Source organism: Lynx canadensis, chromosome B1 (assembly GCF_007474595.2).
Source record: "Lynx canadensis isolate LIC74 chromosome B1, mLynCan4.pri.v2, whole genome shotgun sequence".
Lineage (NCBI taxonomy): Eukaryota > Metazoa > Chordata > Mammalia > Carnivora > Felidae > Lynx > Lynx canadensis.
The window spans coordinates 84,226,223-84,241,570 of record NC_044306.2 but is presented as its reverse complement, the minus strand read 5'-3'; the positions used below and the strand labels follow the sequence as shown (position 1 = coordinate 84,241,570).

The following is a 15,348-nucleotide window of genomic DNA, read 5'->3' as shown; positions in this document are numbered from 1 at the left end:
GCGGAGTCTGACCAGGTACATTGATGGTAAACACCTGTTTTTTGCTTGGGGGGAAGGGGAGGCTAAAGCCTGAGTAGCTGAGGTTAGTCAGCTGGTGCTGCGTGCTTATGTGACTGACCCCTAATGAAACTACAGGCCTGACCTCCATTAAAACTCTAGAGACCAAAGCTTAGTTGAGCTCCTTCCCTGGCTGACCACACTTCACATGAGTTGTCACACATTGTTCTTGGGAGAACTAAGCACATCCACGTGTGACTCCACTGAGAGGGAACACCTGGAGGTTGGCAGAGGGACTTTGCCTCATGTGCCTTTCCCCTTTGCTGATTGTAATCGGTTTCTTTTCACTGTAATAAATCACGACTATCAGTGTAACAGCTTTTCTGAATCTTGGGAGTTCTTCTAGCAAATCATCAAGCCTGAGAGTGGTCTTGGGGACTTCCCCCATACGTAACCACCCTATGAGGTAGATACTATTATTACCCACCTTTCATGGGCAGAGAAATTGGCAAAGAAGGGTGAGGTAACTCAAAGTCCCATGGCTAATTTAAGTGTCAGTATTTAAATGTGAACCCGATGATCTGGTTCCAGAGACGGAGCATTTTACATATTTTATGAATTATGTCATGTTGTTTGCCAAAATATTTGTTATTATCTGTCATTCAATATGTGTATCAAAAAATGCCACCTGGTTCTTTTTCTTTTTATCAGGAATAATTTTCACATTGAAAATTTATTAATTATCGAGATTTCATTTATCTTCCAAGAAGAGAACAATAACTTGTATTGTTAAAGTTGTTCTTTAACCATTCTACTTTAATCAAAGCAAACTTTCCTCCAGTCCTATCAATAATGCAGATGTGACATAAGATTTTCTCATTTACATTCTCATCTATCTCTCCCCATTCTAAATGTTTTTTTTTTTTTTTTAATATGAGGCCTGAAAAATACAGAGTCAACTTGGTATCATACCAGTATTACTTAATTTAGGAAAAACAAAACACCTTATTGTAATTTTTAAGATTTATGATTTTTGTTTACTATTTATTTGTTCTTGAGAGAGAGAGAGCACAAGTGGGGGAAGGGCAGAGAGAGGGAGACACAGAATCTGAAGCAGGGTCCAGGCTCTGAGCTGTCAGCACAGAGTCTGATGCGGGGCTTGAACCCACCAACTGTGAGATCATGACCTGAGCCAAAATTGGACACTTAACCGATTGAGCCACTCAGGCACTCCACGATTTTTGATTTCTTAAAAATGTTTATTTATTTATTTTGGGAGAGGGGAGGAGGGCAGAGAGAGAGGGAGAGAAAAGATCCCAAGCAGGCTCCACGTGGGGCTCAATCCTATGACCGTGATATCATGACCCGAGCCAAAACCAAGAGTCAGACGCTTAACCAACCAAGCTACCCAGATGCCCCTGAGATATGTAATTATTTGAGTCTAATAGATCTGGAGTTGCTTTTAAGGTAAGTGCTAGATAAAAATAGTTTCAGAATAGGAGAAAGCATGAGGCTTCTGTTGATATTAAAGAAATGCAAACCATCTACTGATTTCTAAACACAAAAGAGAAAAATAATTTACCAATTGTGTAGAAAAGTTGTGAGTTTTCATTCAGGAAGACTTTGCAAAAAAAATACTTTTCTCTAATTTGTCATTGGCATTAGGTGGATGAGGTAGTAGCTTTATTCTAACACTTGAACAAAACTATAATGCATTCTCTTATCTTTTTTTTTAACTTGCCCAAGGCTCAACATTGTATTCTGTTGTACATACAGTGGATGCCAGTGTCTTGTTTTTATCACTGAAACATACTGCACATCTCTTGATATTTTGAGGGGTCATTATATCTGCAAAGGTAATGAGTCTACCTTGCAATGCGTACGTGCAGAGGTCAGTGTAGTCTCAGATGACCCGTAGTGTCCAAACACTATTGTATTTTGAAACAATTTTCAAAAATACAAAAAGCATACAGAGCAAGGGCAACACTGCACACAGTGATGATGAAATACATCAAACGTAAACTGGATAATTGTGCAAGTCCAAGGAATAAAAGTTTATGATGCAGAAGGACCAACTGTGTTATTTGAGCCCGAGTCTTTCAGATTCATTTTATCTCCATTTATGGTGTTATCACTCATCAACTCTCATCATGTAGCAAGAACCAATATTTACCCAAACCCATCAAAGTGTATGGTCACCTTAAATAAAGATCCTACGGAGTTAATACAGACCAAAAGCCTTAACACAGATCATCACCTTGACAATACATGATAAAGTATGTCATGCTTTAATTAGGACATAAAAGTTTTTTTTTTTAAGTTGAAAATGCAAAATTCTATTTTGAACAACTCCTGGATGTTAAAGTGAATTGAATGTTACTGATTAGAATTAATATATGGTAACATAAAAAATCAGAATAAACTTTATTATGTTCCACCTTATGCTATAGAGTTTGGTCCTTTCTTTGGTTCCTATCTGCATTCCCTTTGTGGCCCCAAATGATAATTTCATCACTCATATTCTGTCTCCTTCTACCCTAGTGATCTGGTGTGATGGTCACATAGCTAAATTCAAAGCTAGCTATTTCCATGTTGCCCCATGAAAGAAAGCTGGGCTTCAGGTGGCTTGCTGTTGTTCCCAGACAGCCTGGGTGAGTCCAGGTCAAGAGCCCCCATCAGTGAGAGGATTGGGGATATTGGGCCAAAGACAAGAGCTGAGTGGAATGGAGTTTAGAAAAGATCAGGGAGAGAGCATGCTGTGTCTGTCAGGAAATTGTATGATATGAAGGTCCCCATCGGTTCTGAAAATCTTACACATCCGTCCCCTAAAAGATCCAGCAGTTAAAAAACAAACAGAGAAACAAAACTGCAAAGTGCCCTCGGGTAACTGCAAAACAGTCAGAAAGTAAATACAGGAAGTGAAGAGGAAACCACACAATGTTAATAAAAGCTACCTGTTTTATAGGCTGTTGTAAATATTTAGTTAAGGCCACACAGCTACGAGGAGCAAAACCTGTATTCAAACCCAAACAGTCTGCTTCTTGGACTCATTCTCAGAACCACTAGACCAGGTTGCCTTTCCAGGAAGGCCTTGTGTGCTATGTTAAGGTTAGACCTTGCTTTCCAGGAGATGTTGAAACTATGTAGATTTTATGCAAGGAAATAAGATGATCAAGTTTGTGTTTCAGACAGAATATTGAGAAGCTGTGAGAAATATAGCCTAGAGGAGATTAGAGGGATTAATTCGGGGGCTTTTCCAAAGCTTTAGTAACAGATGACCAAGACCTGATTTAAAGCAGTGGTGATAAGAATAGGAAAGGATGGATCTCGGAGATATTTAAGAGGTAAAGTGGACGTGGTGATTTATTTTTGTGGGCAGTAAAAAGAGATAGTACTTGGTTTCTCTAAAATCAATATAGACATGTACACTATGCAACTTACTGATTTTGTTAGTTTAGAAATTCAACCCTTTAAATTGACTTTTAAGGGTCAATTTTGCTTTTGGGGTCTGCTTTTGCTTTTCTAGTTTTCTGTGTCTTGGCTTGTGGTATCAATATAAACTAATAGTCCAAATATGTAAATATACACAGAAAATAACCACTAATTAGTACCAATGAAGAGAATCAAATATTTGAGAAATTTTTCAATCCACTGTTCTGTCCAAAAGTGAGTCTTCCAGATACAATGTAACTATGCTCTAATATTAAATCTAAAAAAAAAAAGCTTCATATACATATATATGTAGGATATACATATAGTTGATATACATACAGTTTTTAAAATCTATAATTAACTGTCCCTAGAATAGATGTGAAATTTAATTCTACCTCCAAAAGCAAGTTTTCAAAATCTTACTTTTGTCCCCTAATTCTCATCCCTTATTCTAAAGGCAAAGTAGAATTTAGCAAACAATGAAATTATTGTCAATATGATCTTCACATTAACTAAAAAACTACAAAAAAATCCGTTAAAATTAATAAAATGATTCAAGAAAAGTCTCAGGATGCAAGGTGAATTTGTAACAATAACTTTCCACATAATAGCAATAAACAAAGTAAAATTTTCAAAATAAATGAATGCAATTCCCAATAGCATCAATAATCTTGAATCACTACAGCAGTAACGACAAAATCAATAACCTACTTATGAATAATTAGGTAAAGAAAATTATAAAAAGCTATAAAGAGAAATAAGGAACTATAACAAATGCATGAGTAGGAAAGTATTTACAAGATTAATATCACTCCTTCCCAAATTAATTTATATTTTTAGCATAAATCCAATCAAAATTCTAATGGACATAATTTTGGAACCTGTGAACACTTTCTATATTTCATTTGAAGAAAGAGTCATAAATCATAACAAAAAGTATTTTTTTAAGTTTATTTATGTATTTTGAGAAATAGAGAGTGGGGAGAGGGGTAGAGAGAATGGGAAAGAGAGAATCCTAAGCAAGCTCTGTCCTGATAGCACAGAGCCTCATGCGGGCTCAAACTCACAAACCCCTGAGATCATGACCTGAGCAGAAATCAAAAGTCCTGTACTTAACTGACTGAGTCACCCAGGCACCCAACAAAAATTCTGAATATGAATATTAAAGGGAGGTTTTGCTCTAATAATACAATATATTGTTGTGACACATATAACACAGGCAGAATTGGTTAGAAATTATGTACAAGTTAGTAAAATATAAGGAAATAATAAGCAATTATAATTAGGAAAATATAAGCAGTTCTAGAAACACCATACTTACTGCATTCATTCAACAAATATTTAATGCCTGTCATATACCAAGCATTATGTCCCTTAAGGGGACAACATAATTCCTGCTATCAGAAAGTTTGATGGAAAAAAATTAATAACAATTTTCATTATGGTAGAAATTGAGACAAATGGGCATAGGATTCTATGGATGCATAATATAGGAAGGAAACCTAAATTCGGTGTATGATTAAATGAGCACCACAAATTAATGAGAAGGAAAGGATTTGTTTAATAATGTTTAGATAATTGCCTAACTTTTTGGAATAAAATCAAATATGTCCCATTATACACAGATATAAATTCCAGATGTATCATGGAATTAAATACAAATAAAATGCAACATAAAAAAATAAAAATGGAATGAATTACATGTGTTTTTGAAGAGGTCAACTGTACTTATGAAGCTTGTAAGTGCTAAAAGAAAAAAAATTAAAGCAAAGCAGGTCTGAAATTATTTTGCAACAAATACAATGCACCAAAATCTATCTCTCTATATATACATACTGAATACCAAAACATCAAAGGATACTTCACAATGAAGAAACAACTCATTAACAAGCATATGGAAAAACGTTCAACCTTACATTAGGACTCAAGGAAATAACCATTAAGACAATGGTTGACAATATTTCATCTAAAAAAATTGGCAAAGAAAAAAATTTCATGCTTAATGCCATGTTGAAATTGCCTTGAATGCCACTTTCCTACAACCTTTAAGAGCTCTAAAGGTATTCCCACCCTGTCCCAGAAAATCTAGGAAACACTCTTACCATATATAATTAATACAAAATGCTTATTTGCGCTACACTGATTTTAACACCATTAAGTCACAATAACATTTTGATAAGTGACTATCACATCATCATGATATTACAGGTACCATACCAAGTACATAGAAAGCATGCAATAAATGTAATGAATGTTGAATAGAAGAATTAATGAGCTTTTTTCTTCATCAATAAAGTAAATAAAAGTGTGGTGCTGGCTTCTCAAAAAAAATGTTCTTAGACTGATTGAGTAGTTCTAAATCTGTGTTTCTATAGAATGGAAATAATTTATTTTATTTACTTTTTAATTACAATAATTTATTTTTAGAAAATAATCCTAAATATGAAAACAATTATATACACAAAGACTTACTACAATATGACTTAAAAAGAAAAATGTATAGCCTAAAGATTAAGCAAGAGAAATCTAAAAAATTTTATGTAATATTAATTTGGTGAAATATTACATAATCTTTAAAAAGAAATTTAAAATTCAGGTTTAAAAAGGCTTATGCAAAAAATGTTAAATGTAAAAAGCATGTTTTAAAGTTGTATATTTTGTGCTTCAGACTCTGTCTGTTTCTCTCTCTCTCTCTGTTCCTCCCCCACTCATGCTGTCTCTGTCCCTCAAATAAATAAATAAACAAACAAACAAACGTTAATTTTTTTTTTTTTTAAAGGGGCTGCCTGGGTGGCTAAGTATCTGACTTCAGCTCAGGTCATGATCTTACAATTTGTGAGTTCGAGCCCTGTGCTGACACCTCAGAGCCTGGAACCTGCTTCAGATTCTGTGTCTCCGTCCCTCTCTACTCCTCCCTCACTCGTGCTCTGTCTCTCTCCATCGCTCAAAAATAAACAAACATTAAAAACATTTTGAAGTTGTATATTTCGGGGGTACCTGGGTGGCTCAGTCAGTCAGGCATCAGACTCTTGGTTTAGGCTCATGTCATGATCATGCGGTTTGTGAGTTCAAGCCCCACGTCGGGCTCTGTGCTGACAGTGCAGAGCCCCCTTGGGATTCTCTCTCCCTCCCTCTCTCTCTGCCCCTACGGTACTCATGCTCTCTCTCTCTCTCTCTCTCTCTCCCTCCCTCTCTCAAAATAAATAAATAAAAAATAAAATTGTATATTTTGTACATAACAGGTATAGTGTAGCAGGTAAGACAGCAGGTATAGTGTAGCAGGTAAAACCCCATCTTCTCTAATCCTTAACTATCTCTCTGAGCAAGTTATTTCACCTATTTAAGCTTCAGTTCCTCATTTATAAAATGGAAATGTAGGAATAATATTGCCTATCTCGAAGTGCTGTTATTTGTAATTAAAAATCAAATAAGAAAAAAATCAAATTAGAAAATTCAAATAATGTTAATAGTATCAATCATACAATAAGCATTCAGTAATTGAAGCTATAGCTTTCATTTTAACTGTTAAATAAAACCAAACCAATGCAAACCAGAAAGGGTAGCTGCAATAGTTGGCAGCTATGTGCAACGTGTTGGCAATAGTTTTTGTATGGTGGATTTGGCTGTTCAGAACCTTGGGTACACATCTTCTATGTTTGGGAAATGCCCCACCTTACAAGTTCATACATCACCAGGATGGATGGCCAGAAATCCACTTCCAGCTTTTCCTTACGTGTTAAGAGTCTAAATTATCCCTAATGTGGTATAAGTTAGGGTGGAAGCATGTGTCCGAGGCTTTTCTGATAAGATACTGTTATTCAAGGCTTCAGTTCTGAAGCATGTGATCCACAGAACTTGGAGACCCATTCTAAGAGTTGACATTTCTGATCTCAAGACATTGGGGGCAGAGGATCTACCATCTGGCCCACATTAGTGATGTGAGTGGTAGAGCCTGTGCCAAAAGCAGAAACTGGAGGTTTGTTGTGGAGTGGTACTCCTTTGGATTTGGGTAGGCTAAAAACTCTGAGCAGGAAGCCCCCACGCCTGAGCCTCTGTTCATTAAGACTTTAATGGGTCCTATACAATTTTGTCTTCATGAGCCCTTCTTCCATCATGCGTGGGTGGGTACATGTGCACGTGCACACACACATACACAACCTCTCTCTTTCTCTCTGTCTGCAAATAGATGATAGATAGATAGGTAGAGAGAGAGATAGATGATAGATAGGTAGATGTGCATATGTAATTACAGCTTATGACTACATTGGTATAAAGATAAACATAATATTATGTAGCACAATTTTTTCAAAGTAAAAATTCTTTTTTTCTTCAGTTCTTAAAAGAAATTAAAACATTTTATTGGGCCTCTAAAAGCATTGAAAGTCATTGACACTGTGCCCACTATACCTGATAGAAAAGCCAGCCCACCCTATTGCTATCAGATGAATTCTTATAAACTAGCTGATTGGCAGCTATGAAACCTGATTATACAGATGGTGAAACTGCAGTGCAATTTTTACTTTTTTCAACTTTTTTGAGGAATTTTCAACTTCTTTAAAAAAAGCATGTATTGAAAATGATACATGAAGAAGAAGAAGAAGAAGAAGAAGAAGAAGAAGAAGAAGAAGAAGAAGAAGAAGAAGAAGAAGAAAATCTGGCCAATAATGTATCATCAGTAGGTCATAGCATTAAATGCAAACTTTATATACATATCTCAGAATCTCAAGCTAGAAAGGGACTGTAAATATTATTGTGGAAAAAATGTCACTGAGTCCAATCCCTCATGTGCCATTTAAATCACCTCTGACCAAGATGTCATGGCCAATGATACTGGGCTCAGTAGTTCACTATCTCAGGAAGAAAATCAGATATTCTATTTCTTCATAGCTTTGACAGCTAGAAAGTTCTTCTTTAATCCTGAGTCAAAATATATATTTCTGAAGCTTCCTTTTCCCCTCTGAATGCATCTCCAACATCTTAGTATTCTTTATGCTCCCATTTTAAACACCCAATATCAGTGCTTTGGAATCGTTGCATAGTAACCCTGTTCAAAAGACCCTTATATCTACTGCATACTTACTAATTTGATTCTGCATCAGTCTACTATTCTTCTGGGTAGCCTTTGCACCAGAGCAGAGATAGGAATTGCTAAATCAGAGGCACTGTGTCTTCTTTCTCTTGAGATCACAAACTCATCATTTCCTTGACTCCCATCAGAGGAAAACAAAGTTACACTGGGCCATAGTTTGGAAAGAAATTTGGAACCTAATACAAAATGCAGACATTAGTGTTTGGAAAGGAAAACTTCTCTTGTGATTTGTTTTTCTTGAAGCAGATAACTAAAACAGAATAGTGAAAACTGTATAAACCTGGGAGTCTAGAAATACAGATCCTAAGTCCTGGTTCTGCTACTTATTCCTCTGTAATCCATAAAATCCAAATTTCTCTGTCCCTTTAGGGATGTTTTAGACTCCTAAGATTGATTACTTGACTTCTAATAATGATCCCTAAGTCATTAGCTAAACAAAGAAGTAAAATTAAAATAAAACTGTTGAGCAATGTAACCTCATTTGTATTTAAGATTTCCAGTAACCAGTGAACAGAAGAAGTATTCAGTGGTATTGAAATAAAAAAATATACCATTGTTAGCTAGCATCCTGATTGTTATCAGTTATTTTTTTCTGCTCTTGGAACCTTACAGATTCATATGCCCCATCTCACAGAGAAGAGTTGCCATCACCTGAAAAAACACAGAAATACCATGTAAACATAAGTGAAGATAAAACCTATGCCTATATTAACTGAAAATCCTTTCCCTTAATTCACTCATTTGAAAGATACTGGGTTCCTGTATAAGTTATGGTAATGTAAGAGCTGTCCATGAAATCTCAGTCTGGTTTGTATTATCTCATTGATCTGAGAGGGCATGGAAGGAGGCCTGAGGAGGGCATGGAAGGAGGCCTGTTTTATGAAGTCTTCCAGGCACTCATGCTGACAGACACTCCATCATCTTGCAGGCAAGTGTCTTAGTCACCCTGAATATGGAAATCCAACAGGGAAATGAGGAGAGAGAGAGAATGATGATCACATGAGAGCCTTTTATGGGCCAGGTCTGGAAGTGTCACATGATTCCCCTGGGTGAAAGTGGGTTGAGCAGTCATAACTCTATACCTTGGGACGGAACCAGGATCTCTGATGGAGAGCTGACCATCTCCATCACAGTCCACTATGAAGACTTTATGAGGCTCAATTAGTCCAAGGAAGGTTGCATACATTTGTCTATACCAATGGTAGATACATAAATAATGAAGAAAGTAAAACAAATGATTTGGTAATAAAGACTTTGGCATCAAGAATAGTTGAAGACAAGAGGATAATCAGAATGTGGTTATAGCCTGCCCACACATTAGGGAGGACAGACAACAGGGGTCCAGGAGAAATGTAGTTCTGTGTGGGAATTATCAGAAACATCTTGAAGGCAAAAGTCATATTAGAAAAGGGAATTTCTAGGGTTGTTATTTTCACTGTAATATGATAAAATATACATATGCTCCTCAGGCTGGAGGACAGGATATTTTCTATGTGGATTTTGTCTCAGCCATTATTAAAATGGCTTTTGTTTTGTGGCTTCTGCAAATGTCCTCTGTCTGGAGGCACCTTTCATTAGGTGGTTACCTGTTGGAATTTTACCAACCCAACAAACCCTTGTCATATATATGCCAGGAAGAATATTGTCTCCCCTTGGAACTCTCATATTATTTATATTATGGTGGCTTGTTATGTGGTTATTTATTTATATGTTGTTATATTAATCTACTTTTTCTGACTACACACATTGTAACTTAAAGTGTTATTGAGTGAAAAATTGAAATGGTGAACTGATTTATACATTAAACAAGTTCTTTTTAAACACGTTGTACCAGAATTGCTTGGGGATTCGAGTCTCAGTCAGTATAATTGGGGCATTTTGCATTTCTAAAAAGCTCCCAGATGATTTGATTTCATCAGCTTTGGGAAAACAGATGACTAATTCTACTGAATCTGAGGTAAAATTGTTAAACCACATTTTAGACAAAAACACAAAGAGATCAGTGGTTTTAATTACCTCAAATACATTGATAGGCATATGATTTTAGCACTGGAAAGTTTAGAGAGGACTGGGATCTATTTCCTGGGAAAAGTGAATAAAACTTCTCAAGAAGGGAACATCTATCTATTGCATTTTTTGTATCCTAGTGCATAGGAAGTAGTAGAATAGATGACTATGAGTGAGTTCCAAAGTAACCATCATCACAGTAACATCACCTTTAGTACTGTCATACAAGTGAGGAAACAAAAGAAATAGTTAAGTATTATAGAAAAAGACAGATGGCAGCAATATGTGGGCATTAGTTGGGAAATCATTTTAAATTAAAATAGAGAAAGTCAATAGCCTACAAGAATCCTAGTGATTGCTTACCAAGTCCCTTACTACAAGCCCCCCCCCCAAAAAAAATGCATGCTGGGGATTAAAATTACAGGCATGTATAATATAGGAAAACAATAATATTGGAAAGGAAAAGGTACCTATTTTTGTTATTTAAAGTTCGACCAGCTCTATTAATTTTGAGAAAATACACCTTTCAAATTTTGCTCTTTTGAATAGCTTCGTGCACAAGCAATACATACTACCAGTCAAATGCCATAAACTGTCACCTGTTAAAAATCATCTTTCAAAAAAATGGAAGGACAGGCAGAGTGAGGATGACAGGAAAGCCCTCAAAAGAGCCAATAGATCCAGTAATATCTGGGAATAAAATGTTTTCCCCCCAAACAACTTGTAAGATTACTTTTCAAGAAATGTCAAAACAAATAAAAACCCATTTTAAAGAATATATCAAAGAAAAAGAGCCAGCTACAGACTCCGTGAATTCATGATTATGGTCCAACAAAGAGAACACTTAGGATTTAAGGTCAAAACAAAACAAAACAAAAGGACAGACATAAACTGATAGGCTGCTTCCTTTGAAAGGTAAAATTTGAGGAGACACCACACATTATCTGCACTTCTAATCTACCATTTCAGAAGTGCAGAATAAAATAATATACAAGTTATAATTTGTGGATTATACAAAAATCTAATGATATAAGTTAGCGTTTTTAAGCATTTATATATTCAAAGGCTGTGCCTTAAAACACTCATTATTATTTATCTTTGCTTTAGTTGTTTCCATATTAGATAGGGCTGACTAAAGTCCAATAGATCAAGGCCAAACAAAGAGGGTCAAGAAGGGGCGCCTGGGTGGCTCAGTCGGTTGAGCGTCCGACTTCGGCTCAGGTCATGATCTCATGGTCTGTGAGTTCGAGCCCCATGTCCGGCTCTGTGCTAATAGCTCAGAGCCTGGAGACTGTTTCGGATTCTGTGTGTCTCTCTCTCTCTGACCCTCCCCCATTCATGCTCTGTCTCTCCCTGTCTCAAAAATAAATAAAACGTTAAAAAAAAATAAAAAAAAAAAAGAGGGTCAAGAACTAAGAGACCAGAGTGACTTCTCCTAAAGGAGATGGTACCTAGGAAGCTATTGAGATACATGCTTTTACAGAGTTCTTAAGTGCAATAGGGAAACCATGACTTGAAAATCCACATGGTTCCATAAAGAGATTCAGAAGCTTGGGTTATGTTTGAGCAGCAGAGATGCAGAGATCAGTGTAAAAAATTCAGAACATTACTGGGTTTAGTTTCAGTGTGGCTCCATGATTGTAGACTGAAAGGCTGGTACTGAAGTTCCCTGAAACCATGCTGTGCCAGGGCAGCTGATCCAGTCCGTGAGGTGACCCCCAAATCTGCATTTAGTGGCATCCCCTTATTAGCCTGAATTTAGCCATGGTGAGAGTATTTATACCTTGAAAATGGATCAACACTAAAAATTTGGACTTTTGTTTTCTATAGAGCCAGTTTCTCAGCACACTATGGCCCTACAGAGAGACATTTTCAAGACTTCTACATATTAGGACTCTAAGAGAACGAATTAGAGGAGACATACTAAATAAAATCCAAAGAGGATAATGATAGAGCTCTGAACCTAGATTAGATGTTGTCTAATTATATGATAAAATACCTCTGAGATAGTTATCCTATTCAGGGAGGTAAAGGTAATTAAAATTTGCATGAATATGAGATGTTTTTGGTAGATCCAGCGATAGATGACTTCATATCTCTCACTACAGGAGTCTCTCTAACAAAAAATTCAGAAGAGTATGTTAGAAAAACAAATTCCTGGACCAAAATCAAAAGGAAGAAGATACTCAGATGCAGCCATAGGTACCTGTGCGACACAAAATAGAGAACAAAAGGGACCAATTTAAGAAGCAAATTAAACTGTTTAATCCTCATCTGAACCTTCCACCCAAGTGTAAGAGAACAACAGAGACAAATCACTCATTAAAAAAAAAAAAACAAAAAAACAAAAAAACAAAAAAAAAAACAGGCAGAAGAGGTTCCGGTTCAAGCCAGTGACATAAGAAATCTCTGAACTCACCTCCTTAACAGAATGCACCAAATTGCACCTATTAATAGAATAGTTTCTCCTGAAGAAGAACAGAGGTCTGACTGACCCGAACAGCTACTGAACAAGGAAAGATAGAACAGATAAAGAGAAACCAAGAGAACAGCAAGAGAGATGAAGATACATAACAAAGGAACCCCTCCCCCACCCCTGATGTTGTGAATAGCATGGGGGGTGGGGGATAGTACAGAAAAAAAAAAAAAAAGCCAAGGTTTAAAAGAGCAACTAGCATATAAAAGAGAACACTAGAACTCTGCCAATTGGCAAGGGAGCTGCAGGCAGTTTCTTCAGGTCAGAGGGACTGTAGAACCACTGGGTTTACATACCCATTCCACCTTAAAAGCTAAGATCTGAGCCGGGTCTGGACACCATAAGTGGGCAAGTCCAGTTGTCTCAGTGAGCTTGCAACTTCAGCAGCCCCGGGTCCACAAACCCACACCATCTCTACCCATGCTGGAGCACAGAAAATGAAGCCAGAATTTGAAAGGGCTGAGGAGCTATGGGAATACTCTCCCTCACTCCTCCTAAAAACCCCAGACCAGAGCAGGGCTGGACACACTAAGGGGCAGGTTTGAACGTCATAGCTAGTGGGTCCCAATGCCATAAATGGCTGATCAGATCATCACAGAAATCTTGCAACTTTAGCAAGCTCAGAGTCCACAAGCCCACACCAGTCCTAGCCACACTAAGACACAGAAAAAAAAAAAAAAAAGCTGAAGTTTAAAAGAGCCAAGGAACTGTAGGAATGCTCTCTGCCCACTACCTGAAAAGCCCAGACTACAGCAAGGTCCAGCTCATAGTGAGCCAGCAAAAGTCACCAAGCACACAGTCTGCATAGTGGGACACCCATTATGCAAGACCACTCCTTCAACTTTAGGAAAAGTAGCTGTTTTGCCTAATCCATAGAAACAAACACAAAAAGTCAAGCAGAATAGGGAGACAGAGGAATGTACTCCAAAAGAAAGAACAAGAAATAATCTTGGAAAAATAATTAAATGAAACAGAGGTAAGCAATATACCTGATAAAGAATTTTTTTGTTTATTCATTTATTTTTTTTTTAAACATAATTTTTGGTCAAGTTAGCTAAGTGTGCTCTTGGTTTCAGGGGTAGATTCCCATGATTCATTGCTTATATGCAACACCCAGTGCTTATCCCAACAAGTGCCCTCCTCAATGTTCATCACCCATTTTTCCCTCTTCCCTGCCACCTCCTATCAACCCTCAGTTTGTTCTCTGTATTTAGGAATCTCTTATGGGTTTGCTTCTCTCTTTGCTTAAAACTATTTTTCCCCTTCCCTTACCCCGTGGTCTTCTGTTAAGTTTCTCAAGTTCCACATATGAGTCAAAACATATGATATCTGTCTCTTTCTGACTTATTTCACTTAGTATAATACCCTTCAGTTCCATCCACATTGCTGCAAATGGCAGGATTTCATTCTTTCTCATTGCCAAGTAGTATCCATTGTATATATAAACCACATCTTCTTTATCCGTTCATCAGTTGATGGACATTTGGGCTCTTTCTATGATTTGGCTATTGTTGAAAGTGCTGCTATAAACATTGGGGTCCAAGTGTCCATATGAATCAACACTCCTGTATCTTTTGTATAAATTCCTAGTAGTGCTATTGCTGGATCATATGGTAGTTCTATTTTTAATTTTTTGAGGAAACTCCACACTGTTTTCCAGAGCTACTGCACCAGTGTGCATTTGCACCAACAGTGCAAGAGGATTCCCGTTTCTCCACATCCTCGCCAATATCTGTGTTTGTCTGAGTTTTTAATTGTAGCCAATTCTGACAGGTGTGAGGTAGTATTTCAGTGTGGTTTTGATTTGTATTTCCCTGATGATGAGTGATGTTGAGCATCTTTTCATGTGTCTGTTGACCATCTGGATGTCTTCTTTGGAAAAGTGTCTATTCATGTCTTCTGCCCATTTCTTCACTGGATTCTTTGTTTTCCAGGTGTTGAGTTTGGTAAACTCTTTACAGATTTTGGATACTAATCCTTTATCTAATATGTCTGATATGTCATTAGCAAATATCTTCTCCCATTCTTTCAGCCGTCTTTTAGTTTTGTTGATTGGTTCCTTTGCAGTGCAGAAGCTTCTTATCTTGATGAGACCCCAATAGTTCATTTTTGCATTTATTTCCCTTGCTTTCAGACACGTGTCAAGTAAGAAGCTGCTTTGGTTGAGGTCAAAGAGGTTGTTGCCTGTTTTTTCCTCTAGGGTTTTGATGGTTTCCTGTCTCACATTTAGGTCTTTCATCTATTTTGAGTTTATTTTTGTGTATGGTATAAAAAAGAGATCTAGTTTCATTCTTCTGCATTTTGCTGTCCAGTTTTCCCAGCACTATTTGTTAAAGAGACTGTCTTT

The 15,348-nt window shown here is 36.8% G+C and overlaps 1 protein-coding gene across 1 annotated transcript in view; it reads right to left on the bottom strand.

The window, feature by feature from the left end:
• Nucleotides 1-15,348, bottom strand: part of INPP4B (inositol polyphosphate-4-phosphatase type II B) — a 797,369-nt gene that overhangs the window by 403,528 nt on the left and 378,493 nt on the right.